This window comes from Oncorhynchus keta, chromosome 6 (assembly GCF_023373465.1).
Source record: "Oncorhynchus keta strain PuntledgeMale-10-30-2019 chromosome 6, Oket_V2, whole genome shotgun sequence".
NCBI classification, from domain to species: domain Eukaryota; kingdom Metazoa; phylum Chordata; class Actinopteri; order Salmoniformes; family Salmonidae; genus Oncorhynchus; species Oncorhynchus keta.
Genome location: NC_068426.1, coordinates 6,131,703 through 6,138,220, shown reverse-complemented (window position 1 = coordinate 6,138,220; position 6,518 = coordinate 6,131,703).

The window sequence follows — 6,518 nt, the reverse complement described above, 5'->3', positions numbered from 1 at the left end:
AGTTACTCATTGTGATTTATTTTTTATTTTTTACATGTTATTACTTTTCTATTGTGTCTCTATTTTCTTTCTCTCTGCATTGTTGGGAAAGGCCCTGAGTAAGGCATTTCACTGTTGGTCTCCACCAAGATGGACAAATAAAATGGAGGGAGACTGGGGTGCTATCTCCAGCTCCTCCAGCTCCCTTCTTCTTCTTTGGATGGAGGGACAGCCTTCTCTGCCCACTTCTCCTCTTCATCCCCTTGTTTCCATCCCAGAAGCCTCTTCACTGCAGGGCTGGATGGAGGAAAAGAGGGAGGGTGGAATGAAGAGATGGATGGAGGGAGAGGGTGATGGAGATGGGGTGCAATGTAGAGATGGATGGATGTAGAGATGGATGGAGGGAGGGAGGGTGCTATGTAGAGATGGATGGAGGGAGGGTGGCTATGTAGAGATGGATGGAGGGAGGGTGGTGCAATGTAGAGATGGATGGGAGGGGATGGTGCTATGTAGAGATGGATGGAGGGAGGGAGGGTGCTATGTAGAGATGGATGGAGGGAGGGAGGGTGCAATGTAGAGATGGATGGAGGGAGGGATGGTGCTATGTAGAGATGGATGGAGGGAGGGTGGGTGCAATGTAGAGATGGATGGAGGGAGGGATGGTGCAATGTAGAGATGGATGGAGGGAGGGGGTGCAATGTAGAGATGGATGGAGGGAGAGGGTGCTATGTAGAGATGGATGGAGGGAGGGTGGGTGCAATGTAGAGATGGATGGAGGGAGGGAGGGTGCAATGTAGAGATGGATGGAGGGAGGGAGGGTGCAATGTAGAGATGGATGGAGGGAGGGTGCTATGTAGAGATGGATGGAGGGAGGGAGGGTGCAATGTAGAGATGGATGGAGGGAGGGAGGGTGCAATGTAGAGATGGATGGAGGGAGGGTGCAATGTAGAGATGGATGGAGGGAGGGAGGGTGCAATGTAGAGATGGATGGAGGGAGGGTGCAATGTAGAGATGGATGGAGGGAGGGAGGGTGCAATGTAGAGATGGATGGAGGGAGGGAGGGTGCTATGTAGAGATGGATGGAGGGAGGGAGGGTGCAATGTAGAGATGGATGGAGGGAGGGAGGGTGCAATGTAGAGATGGATGGAGGGAGGGTGGGTGCAATGTAGAGATGGATGGAGGGAGGGAGGGTGCAATGTAGAGATGGATGGAGGGAGGGTGCTATGTAGAGATGGATGGAGGGAGGAGAACCACCACTTCGGGTGAAAGAGGGAGGGAATGTGATGAGAGGAGGTGAGAGAGGGGGGGAATGTGATGAGAGGAGGTGAGAGAGGGGGGGAATGTGATGAGAGGAGGTGAGAGAGGGGGGACAGGGAGATAGAAGAGGAGTGTGATGGATGGATTGTTTCCCAGATGGCTAAAGGAGAGCAGGAACGAGTGATCAGGGATGGAGCTCGAAGAGGAGTGTGAGGAGTCTATGTAAACAGAAACTGGGGTTCATTAGTTCCGTTGGTGCTTCCTGAAGAGACCAGGAGTAGGGAGGAAGTCTGGAACGGCGGTGGGAATGTTGGAATAATCCCTGTCTCTTTCTCCCTCTCTCTCTCTCAGCAGAAATACGGTCAGAATGGTAGCCGACGGTCATGAATGTTATTCCTCGTGCAGGTCAGGTTTCAGTCATCTGACCAGAGAAGAGAGAGATGAAATTAGGCGCTAATTTAACAGAAACAAAGAGCTGTTCAGCAGGGCTGTGAGTCATATGAACCAGAGGTTAAATACAACAGAAGACTTAGGAGAGAATTAGGACTAGGACACTGAATCAAGTCTATGGGGACTATAGGGATGTCTATGACCTTCAGAAAGTCTTCATACCCCTTTGACAAATTACACATTAGCCTGAATTCAAAATGGATTCAATAGATTTTTTTCTCTCTCACCCATCTACACACAATGCCCCACAATGACATCACAATACCCCATAATGATGTCACAATACCCCATAATGACGTCACAATACCCCATAATGACATCACAATACCCCATAGTGACGAAGTGAAAACATGTTTTTACAAGTTGCCGGAGAGGAAGGAAACTGCTCAGGGATTTCTATCTGCATTGTGTCCCACCAACCACCAACCCCTCTTTTTACTCTACTGCTACTCTCTGTTCATCATATATGCATAGTCACTTTAACCATATCTACATGTACATACTACCTCAATCAGCATGACTAACCAGTGTCTGTTTGTAGCCTCTCTACTGTATATAGCCTCTCTACTGTATACAGCCTGTCTTTTTACTGTTGTTTTATTACTTTACTTACCTATTGTTCACCTAATACCTTCTTTGCACTATTGGTTAGAGCCTGTAAGTAAGCATTTCACTGTAAGGTCTACACTTGTTGTATTCGGTGCACGTGACAAATAAACTTTGATTTGATGAGGCCAATGGTGACTTTAAAACAGTTACAGAGTTTAATGGCTCTGATAGAAGAAGAATGAGGATGGACTAATTCACCTTTCAGCATGACAATAACTTAAAACACAAGGCCAAATCTTCACTGGAGTTGCTTACCAAGAATACATTGAATGTTCCTGAGTGGCCTTGTTACAGTTTTGAGTGAAATCAGCTTGAGAATCTATGGCAAGACATAAAAATGGATGTCTAGCAATGATCAACAACCAACTTGACAGAGCTTGAAGAATTCTTTAAAGAATAATGGGCAAATATTGTACAATCCAGATGTGCAAAGCTCTTAGAGACTCAACCAAAAAAAAGACTCACAGCTGTAATCGCTGCCAAAGGTGCTTCTACAATGTTTGGACTCAGTGTACATCCCTCTGTCTCATAGCGAGGAGCCCCACAGTCTGGCCAGCATAGGTCACACCACTCACAGATGGACGGACAGACAGACAGCATGGAAACGGAAACATTCTGATCCAGACAGGCATGCTTTTTCTCTCTCTCTGTCTCTCTCTCTCTCTCTTTCTCTCTCTCTCTCTCTCTAGCTCTCTCTCTCTCTCTAGCTTGCTCTCTCTCTCTCTCTCTCTCTAGCTTGCTCTCTCTCTCTCTCTCTCTCTAGCTTGCTCTCTCTCTCTCTCTAGCTTGCTCTCTCTCTCTCTCTCTAGCTTGCTCTCTCTCTAGCTCCATCTCTGTCTCTCTCTCTCTAGCTCCCTCTCTCTGCCTTGTAGAGACAACATTACCTAATGTGCTATTCATAAGCTACTGTACTGGTAGATGGAAGAACTCAGCTATTTGCTTTAAATAAACAACTTTAATGTGACAGCATCCTTTCTCTCTCTCTCTCTCTCTCTCTCTCTCTCTCTCTCCTTCTCCCATACAAAAAGAGGGGATATTTATTCCATTGTAAAACAGTCTACGGAAACCTACACAGAGTAGTCCGGTAGTTGAGTCGTTTATGTGGCCTTGTAAAAGAGTGATTCTTGTGATTTTCAGTCCTACGAACCATGAACCTCTCTTGGACTGAGATGACAACAAAACGAATGTTATAATCATGATATATCTGGATTAAAATACATACCACATATAAATAATGTAGTAGCCTGGGGAACATAGGAATGCCAAACATGCCGTGAGCAAGCATCACTATAATTCAGCAGCAGACACGTGAGGTATGCTGTGCCGAAGCGCAGCACTCTGTTCGAACGGCTACAGGACAGAAACTCTTATCTGTTCATCAGTTCAGTCAGTCACGGTCAATTAAGAAATTCAATCATCTGACACCACATATTTAGCTTATATGTTAGTTGGAAAAGTAGCCTATAAAAACAGCGTGGGTTTGTATTTTGGCTAAATGTGCTGCGCACTACAGGCGCTCAACGCCCACTGCACTTGAATGCGGCAGCGCGGCACCAGCGCGTCTGTTCCGCTCTGCCTGCGTTGACTCCTTTCTGAAGCTGGCGTCACTCAGTCTACGGGCTGAGATAGGCTTAATTACCTAATGCTTTATCATCAGCACACAACCCCGAAGGTAAACACACCAGTTTCCCTTTACTACGAGAACGTTTTTTTCTTTTGTACATGACATGTTGAGGACGAGGTCCCCTCCCCAGCCCTCTGCACAGTTACACACTATCACAGAGCGACAAGGTAACCGCTTTCCCCATAGTCGTAGGTTACATATGCATGACAAGTTCGTCCTACTATTTCACAATGTTGTTTCCCACTATAGCCAAAAAGCCAACCACGCTTTTAAACGGTACAGTAACTTCCTATGAACACACAATAACCTAAGATCATTATTAAATATAAGGTGAAATAAAAAAGTTTGAGATAAAGTAAAGTTAATCAAACATTTGAAAATGTTTGTCATGCTGTTCAACAGTCATCATGTTGATATTGTTTTACCTACCTACACTGTAAAAGGGTTACTGTGAATTTGACAGTAGCTTACAGGCAAATACAGTAAAATTCTGTATTTCATATTACAGCACACCTACTGTCAGATTAATACAGTTTCAAAGCAAGTACACACAGTAAAATACAGTAAAATGCTGTATTTCATATTACAGCACACCTACTGTCAAATTAATACAGTATCAAAGCAAGTACACACAGTAAAATACAGTAAAATGCTGTATTTCATATTACAGCACACCTACTGTCAAATTAATACAGTATCAAAGCAAGTACACACAGTAAAATACAGTAAAATGCTGTATTTCATATTACAGCACACCTACTGTCAGATTAATACAGTATCAAAGCAAGTACACACAGTAAAATACAGTAAAATGCTGTATTTCATATTACAGCACACCTACTGTCAGATTAGTACAGTATCAAAGCAAGTACACACAGTAAAATACAGTAAAATGCTGTATTTCATATTACAGCACACCTACTGTCAGATTAATACAGTATCAAAGCAAGTACACACAGTAAAATACAGTAAAATACAGTAAAAAAAAATAATTCTTCAGTAATCTGAATGAATTAATGGATGTTTGACATTCATTGAGGTGAGGGGTTTTATTTCCCACGTCTTATACTGTAATAATGACATATGATTGGTGCGAGCCGTTTGGCAGCTAGCTAAAGCTTTTAAACATTAACATATATTAATTAATATTTTTGGTGTTTTATATCAGTGGCACTTCTAAAGGTATTTAATTAACAAATGCTTCCACACCGGCAGTGACTACATGGTAAAAAGGCTCAACTCGTTTAAGGTTTAAGATTTGCTGCCACTACAATCTGTCTCCTACACAAATTGAAGGGGCTCTATAACCATATAGGAGTTAAATTGGTACAGCATTCTCACTCAGGGGTGCAACATGTAGAGCACGCCTCTAGATATGTTAATGAGCCAGAATCAACAATACCGTGCACCCACTAGTGGTCAAAAGGTTTTTGTCACTCAAAAAATACAGTATGGTACTGTATTCTGCGGGGTGGAATTACAGTACCGTTCAAAATACAGCAATTCCATTCCCACCCACAACATTTTCCCACAATGCACCATAATTTACAGTATGCAGCAGTAAAACGTTTGAGAGTATTTTACTGTTGATAATACCCAAAATGACCGTATCATTTACCATTTTCCATTACACTGTACCCTTAAACAACATGCAACATAGCCTACAATAACCCCCTAGAAGACCCACACAAAGTTATTAATATCCTTTAAAAAAGGTACATTTTTCATCTCTCACCTCTGCTGTGTGATGTCCATTCACTACAGCGCTTCACTGTTGTGAAAGACCGGGGCAAATCCTGTCCCTCTGTTCTTGCGTGTGATGTCTGGCTGCCCAGTTGAGCGTGGCGCGGATAGAGCAAGGTGGGGAGCGTGTTTGCTAGGAGCCCTTGAGCCTCCACGAGCCGAGCGGAGCGCCACAACCCCGGCGTCAGCCAGGCTGGAGCCGCAGTGCCTGCGTGCCAGATCCCTCCGCCAGCCTGCCCCTGGAACTTTCCCAGGATTCGAGAAAGATTCAGACAGACAGCAGCGGTGTCTCTCTCTCTCTCTCTCTCTCTCTCTCTCTCTCTCTCTGTCTCTGTCTCTCTCTCTCTTTCTGTCTCTCTCTCTCAATTCAATTCAATTCAAGGGCTTTATTGGCATGGGAAACATGTGTTAACATTGCCAAAGCAAGTGAGGTAGATAATATATAAAGTGAATATATAAAGTGAAATCTCTCTCTGTCTCTGTTTGCAGCTCATCCTAAAGTCATGATCGACAACACTGCAAAACTTTTTGGAATTCTATTGCTCTTACAGAATTAATAGCCCACTATGAATAAATGAACCTAGTAGAGTGAACATGTATGGTTGGGTAGGCTGAGTATAAGGTATGAGGATATTTTTTATTTATTTAACCTTCATTTAACTGACACTGATCGGCTCAGAATCGGCTCAGAATTATGAAAATGTTTCAAAACATTATTTTTCCACTTATCAAATATCTGTCACTCTATGTTGTGTAATGTTGATGTCTGAAATGCACAACATAACAACTTCATATCCTATTATTCTACTCCAGGTTATTAGGAGAGGAGGCAGGGAGCCTAGTGGTTAGAGTGTAG